Genomic DNA, 13840 nt, shown 5'->3' on the forward strand with positions numbered 1-13840 from the left:
AATTTGCAACACCAGAATCATTTCAAGTACAGCTTTGCATACATCATTCATTTCTTTAGTTTTAAAAGCTTCTTATCGTTCAACCAAAATTTGAAAAGATAATTTCCTGTCTAAAGTCCAATCTGGTCTGAGCATCCTGGCTGCTTTTTAACACTATGTTGGCTTTCTTGGTAAGCAGATGGAGTGTCGCTGTCACTGCTGCGTGACCCCCAGGTGAGTGTGACTTTGCCTGCGTGTGCCCGTACGTAACACATCCGCAAGCAAGAGCCGTGCATGATACCCAGCTCGAAGTTTGCCTCACCTTCCCGCTCGCTAGGAAGAGAGTTTAATTTCATTTCGCTTCAGTCCCGAGCCTGGCAGCAGAAGCAGCACGCTCCCAGCAGGAGGATGCAGTGTTTGCAGCAATGCAGCCGCGGGTTGCAGGGCAGCGCTCGGCGGGGCTGCGGCGGGCTCGGGGCGCGCACCCTCCTCTTCCTCGCACCGCTTCTCCCGTGCGCTCTCTGCGGTCTGGGGCTGTGGGGGGTTCACGCCTCGGAGAGCCCCACTGCCCTGCAGGGAACGACAGTGCAGGCAGGATGCACTGTCGGCCCGGGAGACACTTGGCTGGCTTGTCACTAACGGGATGGGTTTATGCTGCTTTGAAGAACAACAAAGCTCTGTTGTTCTTGCGTCAGAATAAAGGGGTTTCACACTGCGGGAAGGTACCTCAATTTCTGCATGTATTGTGAGGGCAACGCTAAGGAAAACATCAAGGAAATGTGGCAATAGTCTAAGGCCAGGTGACAGGTCTTACCGTGCATTAGCAGGTTGCTCAGGTTTAAGTAAAACAGAGGCCTTGAAGTGGCCCCAGGTGCTGCCAGTGGGAGGATTTGCACCTTCAGTGTCTCACAATTTAGAGATCAATTCATGCTGCAACCACAAGTGCTGTTGCAGAGCATGAGTGGGCTATTACTGTCCACTGTCCCTTTGAGAACATGCAGCCCCTTCTATGCACAGGAATTCCCATCAGAAGCCTCCCCCTGGTTCAGAATGCAGGCAGAAACTTTGTTTGGAAGCAGTCTCTCGGAAGACTTTGAAGCCCCCCTGCACTGTACCATGGGCCCTGCAAAGCTGAACCAGCTTGTGTTTGCTACTGGGCTAAGTGCCCAACAAAGAGCCCCTTATCATGGCAGAGAGAATCTGTTACACACGATGCCATATTAAGCAATTAACAGGGTTGTGGGGCTGAGCTTAGTGCCTATCCTCTGCAGTTTAATAATTTCTCTGTTTGCAAGGTTCCTAGCAAATAAGACATCCATGTTCCTCGCATTAGCACATCAACAGTGTCTATGGGAAAGGAAGAGACACGAGGTGCACTGCTGATCTGCTCAGGAACAGGGTCATATTGGGCAATACTAATCAGAGGAGGTGCAGCTTCTCAGCTGACTGCTCCTGTTCCGACTGCACAGTCAGCTGCCTGCAGACAGGATGCCCTCCCTGTAAGACCTTGTCCAAACATGTTTGGCTCCATGTGGAAATTCTGCAATTCTTTGTATGAATATGTACTCGACAGTAAGCCTTACTGAAAAGATTCTCCTTTTGCCCAGATGTTGCCTGCTTTCAAACCAGTTAATGAATATTGGTGATAATTTAAAATAATAATAAAAAAAAGACATATGATTCTTAGCCATCAGAAACTCTCTTCTGCAGAGGCATGGGAGAGGCACAGGCTGCACAGGCACAGCCTTCAGGGCTGTTTGAGCCAGCAGCCTCAACACCGGGCAGCCTCCACCTGCCCTTGCAGTACAAGAGTGCCTCAGCCCCAGTCTCAGATTCTGCAGCCCCAAGGAGCATTTGCCCGCCCTTGGATCTCCTCCATGCAGCCACTCCTGCCACTGCTGGCACAGCTACCTGCTCTTTGACAGGAGCTCAACAACCCTGTGTAAAATTGTCCTTTCCCATGCTGGAGGGAACATGAACCCCCTGATGTTTCACTTTAGATTGACACAGTCCACAGTTAACATCACCCCAGGATACTGTATGCTGCTTCGGTGTAGTTCACTGCAATACTCAGGGAAATGGTAGGATTGCACTGAAATGGGAATAGTGCAACTATGAAACTTGGAGACTGGCTCACTCCATTTACATTAGGGTATCTATGAATACCTTATATGCTGAATATCCAGAATAATAACGTGAAGAGGCAACTGTAAACTCACTCACTCTTTGCAGCCCACACAAAGAGGTAAATAGGGAGCCTCAGATAGGGAAAGATGCTGGAAAGGATGAAGGAAGACTATCCAGTGAGTGGAGCACTATTGCAAAAAGAATGGACACTACAGACTTGAGCCCCAGTCTGAAGGAAACATGGAAGCACCCCAGGCCTTTCATTCCCCATGTATAAATGGGAATGAATTTATCAGTCATCTAATGAAATGATTTCTGAGTATAATTGAAATAGGGGAGATATGCGTCTAAGATAGATGAATGGACAGATGGTTTACAGTCTCATCCTGCCCACCTGCTGCAGAACACAGCTAAGCCTGCTACAACTGTGTTATTTGTAAAGCATAGGAACTGCTGGTCCAAAAAACCCCCAGTGAAAATGACAGCAGTAATGAAGGCAGCTCTCACATTTGCACAACAGTTCATATTTCCCACTAGCTAACAATTACTTCAAAAAAATGTAACTGTGTTATTTTTTGGCAGACAAAAACTTGAAATCCTGATGTGATCTATGATACTGCTCTCTTCCAAACACTGATTGTCTCAGTAAGAAAGCAGACATCAAGACTCTACATTGTGACATGGAGTACACCTGCTCCATCATCTGGACATTGAACTGACTTGCTTACTTTAGAAAGGGAAACATTGACTAGTGCTTAGTTTGTTTCCAGAATAGAACACTTTTCATTCTTTATGACATCCTAAAGTAGCTGCAGCCAGATTCTGCAATGATCTATTTGACAGTAGGGAGTCCCATGCAGTCTACAATAGTTCTTACTGACTTACATATCATAAATTTTACTAGAATGATAGAAGACTCACATTGCTTTTGTGATCAATGAAGCATTTCCTTATTAACCAGGGACACCAGTCCTACCTTTTCTGAAGTTAGTGAGAAATAATATTATTTTTATAAGGCCTTGCTACTGCTTCCAGTGCATCAGTAATGAGTTAAATATTGGTATTAAAATCATTTACTTTTGTTGGATGGTTTGTTGGTTGCTAGAACCTAGAATGTAATTTCTGGCTCTTCTTCTGTCGTTATTCTTTCCCCTCAAAATTTAGGACAAGGAACGTTGTTACAGCCTTAAATTTATCACTAAAAACTGATGCATGTTGGTGCAATGGAAAGAGGCTGGTTTCATTTAGGCATTCCGAAATTGATATCTAATTAAATTTTGAAATGAAATGTTAAAACCAGTGGGTGACAGACTGTCTGTAGGCGTGTCCCCTGAGGTGCTCCCTATTTTATTTGTTAATGATCTTTCTTCATTGCCCACACTAAGCCAAGCTCTACCAACTACTGCTATAGCACCATTATTCAGCATTTAATTTCTTACAATCTTAAAAAAAATTAAAAATCACACTATATTTAATTAGTTGCTCATTTAAGCCCTCAGTGATTGGTTCTCTCCCGTGTACAGATACTTATATCTACCTATTTCAAATACTGAAGCATTGTTTTTCAATCACAAGATTCTGGCATTGACAAAAGTGAGGTGATATGGGGTAAATTAATGGACTCAAACTGGTATGACAAGAATATGCAGGTGGCCAAAGACTGAGATCTAATTTTAACTATTCTACTTGGAAAAGCATAGATGTGTAAAGAAGTGACTTGGGGGCATATATGCAGCCTCAACCTGGAATTTTAAACTTTTCCTTTTTGAAATTTTTAATTGCTTCTTTCTTTTTTCCCGATCTCCCTTCTCTATTAAATCAATGTCAAGAAACTACTTCTGTCTGACTTTAAATGAATACAAATGCTCATTACCTTTAGGTCTTTGCAGTTATCACTAAACAGAGATTTGATATTGTCTTGTTCCTTTTTTTTTGGTGTTTGTTTGCTTGTTTGGTTTTTTGGTGGGGGGGGGGAGGGGAGTGTGTTGCTTTGTTTTTTATGTTTGCTTTTTTTATAACCACCGATACATCTCTGATATAGAGAAAGGCACTGGAGAAACGCATTAACAAGTACATGCAGTAGTCTTTTCAGCCTGTGCCACTGGATGGCTCAATGTGTCACAAAAGAAATCTCTGTTAGCAGTATAAGTTAAACTCAGTTATTCAGTTTGTGAAGAAGCTACTTCTCAAGGAGGATCTTAATCTATTTTGCTAAAGGTATGAAGATCAGAGCAGCCATGATGGCCATGTTCTTGCAGACTGTGAAGTTTCCTTTATCTACAATTCTGTAATACCATTTTCAAAACCTCCTGTAAAAGACGGATATAAATTTTTCTCTGTGGGGGGCAAAAATAGCTTTTGGCAGCTGAGTTTCCATTTTGATACTAAGGAATCAAGAACAGTAGGTAAACGCTAACTTGGTGGCTCAAAATTTGCCTGTTCATGGACTTGGTAAGAAATGTTGTTATGGCTGCACCTTACCACTGGCTTAAACAGAGACCAAGTTTGGTAAATGTTGGAACATGTGTCTGTGTGTGACAGGAAACCACAGAGACACACTTCAGAATAGTTCCCTGCTTAGACAAACTAACAGTTTGCTGCTCTTCAGTCTGCAATACTGACTTGAAAACAGGCAGATAAGGCTATTTTTGTTATTTGTACCCTGTGTTTCTCTAGGAAATGTACTGAAACAACTAAACTCTTTGCAGTTGCTTACATAAGTTGGCAATCATTGTTTTTTTACCAGTCTTGATATAGGCTAATAGCTCAAATCCAGCAAAAGATTAGAAAGTAAAACTCAGGTCCCTGAGTTGTCCAGGTCCTATGTGTTTTGGTTAGTAATGAGGTGAGGAAAAAGAAACCAAACTCACCCTTTCCTGTCTTCTTCCATGGGTCTTGAAAAACATGATGCAGCTTGTTAATAATGCAAGTCTTTATTTAAGACATAGTTTGCTGTACCAGCCTGAAATTTCAACTCTTCTTTGAATGATGATGTATTAAATTGTCTGCATTACAAATACACTTTTGGAACTGCTCTGTTTTTTGTGATAACTGTGTTGGATTCTGAGTCATAAAGGTTATAAAACAGATACAATAGACTATATTCTGCCACAGAGGTGGCATAGTTCAGCATGACTGAGTCACTGCTCTGAAGAGAGACAGCACTGATTTTTATGCAGGGTATTGCAAGTCAAGCCTGAAGTGCATTGGCAGAGCTGCATTGTAGCAGGCAAAAAGCTGCTCCTTAATACATGCCTAATTTTACTTGTACAATTCACATTTTTCCAGATACCTATCATATAACATTCTAAACTAGATTTTGATGCAAGTGACCCAGGATCATTTCAAGCAGTGAAAAGGGAACAAGTAAAATTGTGAACCATTATAAATGCTCAACTTGGCAGGTGCCAAGAGTAGCATGTGTGACCATACTAAACAAACTTGGCTGGGAAACTTGAAGTTGGCAAGTATCTTCTACCTGCTGCCTTGTCTGCTTCAGTTTCCCTCTTTCCTCAGCTGGAAAAATCTTACTAGAGTAGTGGAGATCTTTGCAAGAGTCATGTTTTTCTTTTTCCTCCTCCTACCTCTGCTTGTCCTTTGCTTTGCAATCTGTGCTGATTTGAAAAGGTTTTCCAGTTGGCCATGTCTTCTCTCCAGTAACTCCAGTTTTGTTCTCCTTGCCCTCTTCTGTCTGGACTGTCTGCCCTCTTTGTGCTTTGTCTATTTCCCAACAACTTTTGTGCCCAGAACACCAGGTGCAATTCTTTCCTCCTTGCCACCAGACCAAACCCCTGAGCTGCCCACTCCTACCTGCTGTCATCTCTGTCACTCATCTGTTAAATCCCCAGGCTTCTTCTATTCCTAGGCAAATGTCCCTTCTGGTTCTTTCTTGGAACATCTCCTATGGGTTTTCTGAATATTTCTGTGTGTATACTTCTCATGATAGTTTTGTTTTTTTTTTTGGTGTTATTTCCTCTGTCAGTAGGGCACAGACTATTTCAATGCTCTATTTTGTTTATTAGTACCCTGAAAGGTTTTGCAGCTCATTATTGATGTGAAACATAAATTCACAACGCATCAAAAGTGAATAAAACACTATTAGACCACACCTTTAATGATTCATGTTCAATCCAGGATCGTATTGCCCTGGTAAAAATGACCACACAAGGGCAGATAGGTTGATTTGCATTACGCTATGTTGTTAATTTGAAAAAAATTCCCTTCATCTAAAAATGGTGTTTTACAAGGACCTTTTCAGATGCTTTATAATAATCTGACTTCCTTACCTTATGCTTAGCTTTCCATTGGAGGAAAAATAAACCAACAAGCTAGAGGCTGTATGTGAGTTAAATATGTCATTCTATGAAGAAAATTATCTGTACGTCCTTTCAGTCTTTTATGCTTTCCATCTTTTGAGTGTTTAGTAACTCAAGATTATTTTGCATAATAAATTAGAATCTTAATCAGTTATAAAACTTCAAATACTTCTACCCAGTATATTATACCTGTAATGTGAACTAATTGTTCACAAGTGGCTTGTTCTAAAGACCAGGTACAAATGTTTTTCAGGATATCCCTAGGAAAGTACACACCTACACATGCATACCTCTTCCTTCCATTCACCTTTGTGATTCTAGGATGACATAATAGTTTTTTTTTTATTTCCAGCAGATGCTCTGGAAATTCAGAGATGTGACAAACAACATTTGCAGGAAAAGGTTATGTATCCTATCTGACCAATTGCATGCAGAGATGGCAAACTTCCATGCATATGATTTCCCCTTTCAATTTTCTTACATGAGAAAATTTTCTTGCATCCCATTCTGAATATTCCCAAACATAGCCTTTCTCTCATATGACACAAAAATTGGTCAATAAACAATTACATTTTGAGCTTAATCTAAACAACAGAACAAAGATATCAGTGCTGAAGTGGGCGCAAGAGTATCTTTAGCTGGTTATATAGGACTATATTGTTTCTGGTTTTATAGGTTATATTATTTGGGGTTTTTTAAAGATTTTGGAACGCATGTAGGTTTTTTTTGATGCCTGGTGTGTGAGTGCTGTGTGCCATACCATGGGGTCTTGATTAAGAGTGAGAGGCAATGTTGCATCTATGTTGAATAGGTACTCCATGGTAGCAGACTACAGGAAGGGAGATTTTCATCCCCAAACGAGTGTTTGAATAACATCTACACAAGCAGGAGAGAGAGACAGCATGTGCACTTTGGGATTATTTAGCTGTGTCTGCATGCAGGGTCGAGCAAACAGCACCAATGATTTCATGCCTGAGCCAGGCAGAACTGTCCCTCTGCTAGGAGGCTGTCTCACATACAAACAATATAAAGCCAAGTAAACAGCAAGCACTCAGGAAACATTTTCAACTTAAAATAAATAACTTAATAAAAAGGCTAAAACACCTCATCAGGCAATCTACTCCTTTTAAAAGTAGTTGTACCCTCTCAAGTTTTTACAACTAGAAATGCAGGAAAAGCAGGCTCTATTTTGGGGCTCTGCAGATAAATTATGCATTAAAAATATGCTCCTACTTTAATGATCATTCTCAAAAGGCTCTTTGAAAATGAAGGAAAAACAAAGTTTACTTTGGTCAAGGAGATGGGACACAATTCTAAAAAATATTCAAGAATAAGTTATATAAAATTCATGAAGCTGGAATATTTACTCTTTTACCCATCAATCTTGACCCAGCTAAGTTACTTTCATCAGGAGAGATGGAATGCTTTATACTTATAGCCTTTCTAGCAGTCAATATAGTATTGACTGTATTGCAGCCAATGTAGCCAGTGTGGTGATGAGATACTGTAGTTTTCACAAGCTTTCATTAAGTTTGCTGTGAAATGCCATGTTCTCATATTAGTCATCCTCTCTGCTTTATATCTTAGAAGATGCATTTCAAACTGTTTTTAAAGTACATTATTATTCAGCTGTTCACCAAAATAGACCAATATACATTATAATATGTTTACGAGGTGGCAGTCTTACAATTCAACAATTTAAAACTTGCATTCTATCTGACATAGCAACAAAATTGTTTCAAATGGCTGTGCTTACTTTTTGGAGCAAGTGGTTCTAAATGAAAAGGTTGATGGCTTCAATTTGATTATTAGCAAGTAAAAGAACATTGATGAAAATATTGCAGTCAGTATGTTGATATTCCAGGGAGAATGAAAAATGTTTAGTGGACAGTTTAGAATACTGTCAGTATACAGTGTCATAAAACTGCTGAACTTGCTTCTTTATTTATATCATTGATGTAGGTTTCATACCATTTAAATATCTTCAAAGCCACATCATTACTGAAAAAATTAGCAGTTTTAACAATAGATGGTGAACACTTTCTTCCTAGTATAATTCAATAAAATATGAGCTACGGGCAGCTCATATTTTGGAGAGAGACAAAACTTAGCGTCTCCTGTCAAAAAGCAGCCAGTCTGCAGGGCATGTGAAACTCACCACCTCCACCATGAGATATGCAAGGTCATCTTTTGTATGAGTGGATGGAGTCAGGTTCAAGATTTGAAGGGAAAGAAGGTGGAGGAATGGAAGGAAAAGCCAGAAATTTAACCTATTGTCCCAGTAACAAATTGTAAAACAGAGAGCCCATCAGATTCTACACAATTTTTGTCTGCCCTGGTAATTTCACTGTGGCAGAGGACAAAACTGATTATCATGTTTTCCTAGTTGCTACTACTATATTAATTAATTCAATGCTTTCAGCAGATGTCTGCATGAAAATACAGCAACTCAACTTGAAAAAACAGATCTTAAAAACAGAGGTCTTAGGAGGTGAGATAATACTCAAGTAAAACAGTAGTTCTCTGAATAACAGGGCCAGTGCCTGTGATATGGAAAATAAGCAAATGAGACCCTGAGGACAGAAAGAAGATGGAGAGAAGGAGCAGAGTTACAGTGTGTCTCCTGAAGTCGAGGTTGGAAAAGTGCTGAGATTGTGTGTTTTTCTGCAGCTTCTTAAAGCCATGCATAACTCTTCAGTGAAAAATGTGTTTGCAATTTTCCCCACCTACCATCGGAAAGAAAACAATTATTAATTTATTAACAGACAAGAAGATGTCCTAAACTATCCACACACATTTGCATCAAGCTATTCTAGTGGAATACCTGTCTACAGATATCCAAACAAGTGGCCTTTAAAGCAAAGAGCACTGGTCACAGAGAAGATCCCTGCACCACCAGTCCTGCACAGTGAAATGCAGCACTGTCAGAGGGACTGCAAACATCCACCATCCTCTCCTGCCTCCCTGCAGCCAGAGAAAATGCAAACATCCACCATCCTCACCTGCCTCCCTGCAGCCAGAGAGAATGCAAACATCCACCATCCTCACCTGCCTCCCTGCAGCCAGAGAGAATGCAAACATCCACCATCCTCACCTGCCTCCCTGCAGCCAGAGAGAATGCAAACATCCACCATCCTCACCTGCCTCCCTGCAGCCAGAGAGAATGCAAAGATCCACCATCCTCTCCTGCCTCCCTGCAGCCAGAGGATGCTCTCCTGTCTCCCTTCCATTCATCTTAAGCCTGTGCTGCTGCCAGCACGTGTGAAAACCATCGCCAATTGTGACAGTTGTTTTCGTGAAGGGGGACATCTGTCTACATAAAATGATGCTGGGGTCTGCAAACTCATTCACAGAGGACATGAAATAGTCATCAGATGGTAGAAATTACCTTCTTGGTTAAAAGACAAACTGCTGTCCCAGAAGTGAGAGAGACTCTATCTGACTAATGCTCACCTGAGCCAGGCTGAAGTTTGTAACATATGTGTTCAGGGGAACCCTTGTAATTGCTGACAGATGGATCTCCATCTAAAGAGCCTTTCACCTCTACTTGCATCTCTCATGTTTTGAAATATCAACAATAAAAATTACCTTCTCTACTATACATCAAAAACCAGGAATGTGAAATTCTTGAAAAAGGTATCAATATATACTCTAAATATCTTATCAATGAGCTGTTTACAAATGCCAACAAAATAGCCCATTGGCTTTGTGGCTCTTCATAAATGGGGTTGTCTCAGAGGAATATCAACATCAGCCTAAGTCTCTCCTTGGCATCCCTTTCTCCTCTGATTGTTTCTCTAAATCTTTTGCTGTAAGCCTAAAAGCAAAAAAGTTCTCCATACAGTTGGTTCCAATTAAGAAAATTAAAGCTATATATTTGTAAGCAAAAATAAAAATGACACAGACAACATTTAAACATTTAAAGCACAAGAACAGTGAATGGGCAGGCAGTTATATTGACTCTTGACAATCTACCTTATGGAACACATTTCCAGGGTAAATACATTAGCAGTTCAGTGTTTCTTTAATTTTTGCACAGATGCATCATTTTTTTTGTCAGATCACATTTTGTAACACAATATCAATCTTGCCATACCCATGTTCTAGACGGGCTGTAGGGATTCTGCTGTAATTATGTCAAAAAATGAAATATTCCAAAATCTGATTGACAGCTTGATTACAATAATGCATGTGACTAAACTGAGGGTGTGCTGGTGTAACAAAAGAGGGGATGTCAGGTGGTAATCAATTGTATTTTTGTCAAATTTTGTGGAGCATTTCTTGCTCTTGGGTTGTAGTACATTGAAACCAATGAGACACCTAGTGGTAACACTTTTTTAGAGTTTCTTGGTGCCATTTGAGTTTGGGGAAAACCAGTTCTTATCCAAATCATGTACTTTGTTACATGTCATGTAAATATGATGTAGACTAGCATAGTCATGAACACCAACACTATGCAGTGCAGTGGCATGACAGGAAGGATTCCATGCTATGCTCAAGTATAGAAAAGCAGATCTGTAAGTACTTTTTCTTCTCCAGACAGCTATTTCTGTACAAGAAAGCTTGCCAGAAGACAGACAAGTATGAATTATAATGAATTGCAGCGGTTTATTTTTAATTTTCATTGTATTACATTTCCTTCCAAGGAAACAGTCAAAGATTTCTGCCCCTTTTACTTTCTCAAAGAAAGTTTGTATGAGACAATTAATTAACCAAAAAACTATTTATATGAATATGGATTAACTTTTGATATTAAAAAGGATGAAATGTGCTAATTTCATTAGCTTTTTGTTGTTTTTTTTTTTCTTTCTGAACAACATGCTGCTCAGACAAAAACTGCTGTCTCCAAATCTTATAAAAGATCTTAGGTGTTTTAGCATGCAGTTTATAAGTAAAAATATTACCTAAATGATAAATTTGTAGTGCTGTCTCTCATGAAACTGATGGATAAATGCAGAGACAAGAAATTATAATTTCCTGGATTTAAATAATTCAAGGTGCCACACAGTATAATTGACTCAAAACTGCATTCTTTCATGGGTCTGCTGATAACTGCTAACCTTGATATTTTGCCTGCACATCTCTTCCACAAGTTTTACTGTCCTTTCAAATGTCTCCCTTACAACTGCAAAATCCATTCCAGGCCCATATTTTTCCCTCGACCCAGATTTTATTCCCTTTTAACCATCTGTAACCACTGACTTGTCAGAAACCAGGTTACCTATATTTGTTCTATTTTGGGGAGTCAGGAGACAGGGTAGAACAACTAACAAGGCTTTTGAATTTATTTGGTATTTACTGACTGTAATATCCTTGAACACGTGCTATGTTTTCCTCTGTATCTGGGTAACATTCAATAAGCTTTGCTTCTTGGCAAGTTATAGTTGGTAAAAATATACAAATAAGATGCAATCTACTATAATAAAGTGAAAGATAAAAAATATATAAAGCTGGCATACTCATTTATTTTCTGTGAAAAGAACTGAAGAGATTGCTAGAGGAAGTAACAAGTACATGGTGATTCTTTATTTTTCCCAACACACAAATACATTTTCAATAAGTGTGCTGAAAGATGCTATTTCTTCTACTTTCAAGCAAAAGAGTTAATACTGTGTTGTTTAAAAATCCACTGTAGAAAACATATGACAGCTTGGTGACCTTGGAAGTGATAGTGATGTTTTTAAGCAGTGGGAAATAGGGAACTGTAGATAGGGAGTACAAGGCACAGAGCTCTCCCTGTTTGCAGTGGAAAACAGGGAACTGTAGATAGGGAGTACAAGGCACAGAGCACTCCCTGTTTGCATCAAAAGAGGGTTTTAAAAAATATAACCTCATTCTTTCGTGCATTTTCTAGAGCCAAATCACCTTAAGAAATCACTATTTGATCAGGAAGTCCACATCTAAGTATAAGCTCACCTCATTCAAGAGATCTATATCCTCTCAGCTACAAAGCATAGCAAATAATAAGTTTATAGAATTCTGGTTTCTTATTTAAATAGCATATAGTGACAACACTACTATTTAGCAGAGAAGTGTTTGGAGGTATGCTAATGACCACAAGAAAATTTCAAACCTCCATAATGTGCTTTAATCACCAGCTGGAGATCAAAAGCCACCATGTGATTTTATACAGCATGGGCAGTTTCCAGAACTGCCTTACATGGAAAGAGATCAATGGTAAAATTGGTAGATACAGCAAAGCTTTGCAATAAAAGCGTTTTATGTATCTTGTTCAAAGTATTTAAGTGCCTTTTAGATCACTGATTGAACCATAGACATTATAAAGTGGAACCTTTTAATACCAAAATAAATTTGCAGAGTAAAATTCCATTACAGTAAAAAGCATTGCACTGCAACAGGACAGATAATAATTCTTTCACATGTAATGGAATATATGAAATGTTTGATGATAAACAGAAGTTCTTTGCATCATTACAGTTGGATCCTATGCACTGCTGTTTGTGTGCATGTGAGTGAATCTACAGTGTAGGATATACACTGCCCCCAGATAAAATGCATTTGTACCTATAAATATCACTCTAACTGGGATGGGGGGAGACACTTCACAGTCAAGACAATTCAGTCATTTAAGTAGAGGAAAACTGCCTATGTATATGAGTTTGGACCTTGACCAAAGAAAACATAGAAATGCTTTAGAAACTCATAAAAGTCCTTTAATTTGGATTAATTTAACGCATTTCAAACAGTTCTCATCTTAGAAGCTTCAACTTATTTAAAATTATTTCCCTTAAAATCATGTGTCTGTTAGCATCACAAAACTACCAGGAAAAAAGTGAAACTTCCAATGGATCTCACTGTGTAGCTTTTCTTTCACAGTGTTTTCATCAAGTCTTCTAATACTTCATCCCTTTTCCATTGAATTATTGGGTACACTGTAGAGACTGAGTCTCTTCTACCCCATATTCACTCCTCTCTTTAACAAATTAACTACTCAGGGAATGAATACAGATGATATTTTAAAAGAGCTGCAAGATTTAAAAACATTTTTCCTGCCTCAGTATCTTAATTTTGAATTTAAAATGTTTTGAAAATAACAATCAATAGTCTTTTTATTCATAATATAGAAATAAGAGTCAAGTAAATCAGGTCTTACTTTGAGATTTGTTACAAATTTTCTTTATCACTTCAAGTTAAGCAAACTTTACCCAGCACCTCTGTGTCTGATTCTTCATTTGTAATAAGGGGTAAGTATTTATTTTGCTGAAGCGATTCTTTATTAAGTTCTTTAGGAAGTTGACCCTAACAAAAGACAGTATTATACCTTTCTTTGGTGAGGAAAACTTAGATGATGGCCTTATCTTATGGGGAACTTTTTAGACAGATGTGTAGTAACTTCATTGAATTAAAAAATAATTTCATCAAATTGATTAAGTATTCAAAGTTTCTTATTCACTGCA

At 39.0% G+C, this 13840-nt stretch overlaps 1 protein-coding gene across 2 annotated transcripts in view; it reads left to right on the forward strand.

The window, feature by feature from the left end:
- The first annotated feature begins 56 nt into the window (after nt 1-56).
- Nucleotides 57-13840, forward strand: part of VRK1 (VRK serine/threonine kinase 1) — a 46916-nt gene continuing 33132 nt past the window's right edge. Inside the window, exon 1 of one of the 2 annotated variants that reach the window (XM_036384391.2) lies at nt 57-213. The gene's annotated coding sequence lies outside the window, so the exon portion shown is untranslated. The remainder of the gene's footprint in view (nt 214-13840) is intronic. The other variant, XM_054515232.1, reaches the window with a different exon arrangement.

The sequence above is a fragment of the Molothrus ater genome, chromosome 6 (genome assembly GCF_012460135.2).
Source record: "Molothrus ater isolate BHLD 08-10-18 breed brown headed cowbird chromosome 6, BPBGC_Mater_1.1, whole genome shotgun sequence".
NCBI lineage: Eukaryota > Metazoa > Chordata > Aves > Passeriformes > Icteridae > Molothrus > Molothrus ater.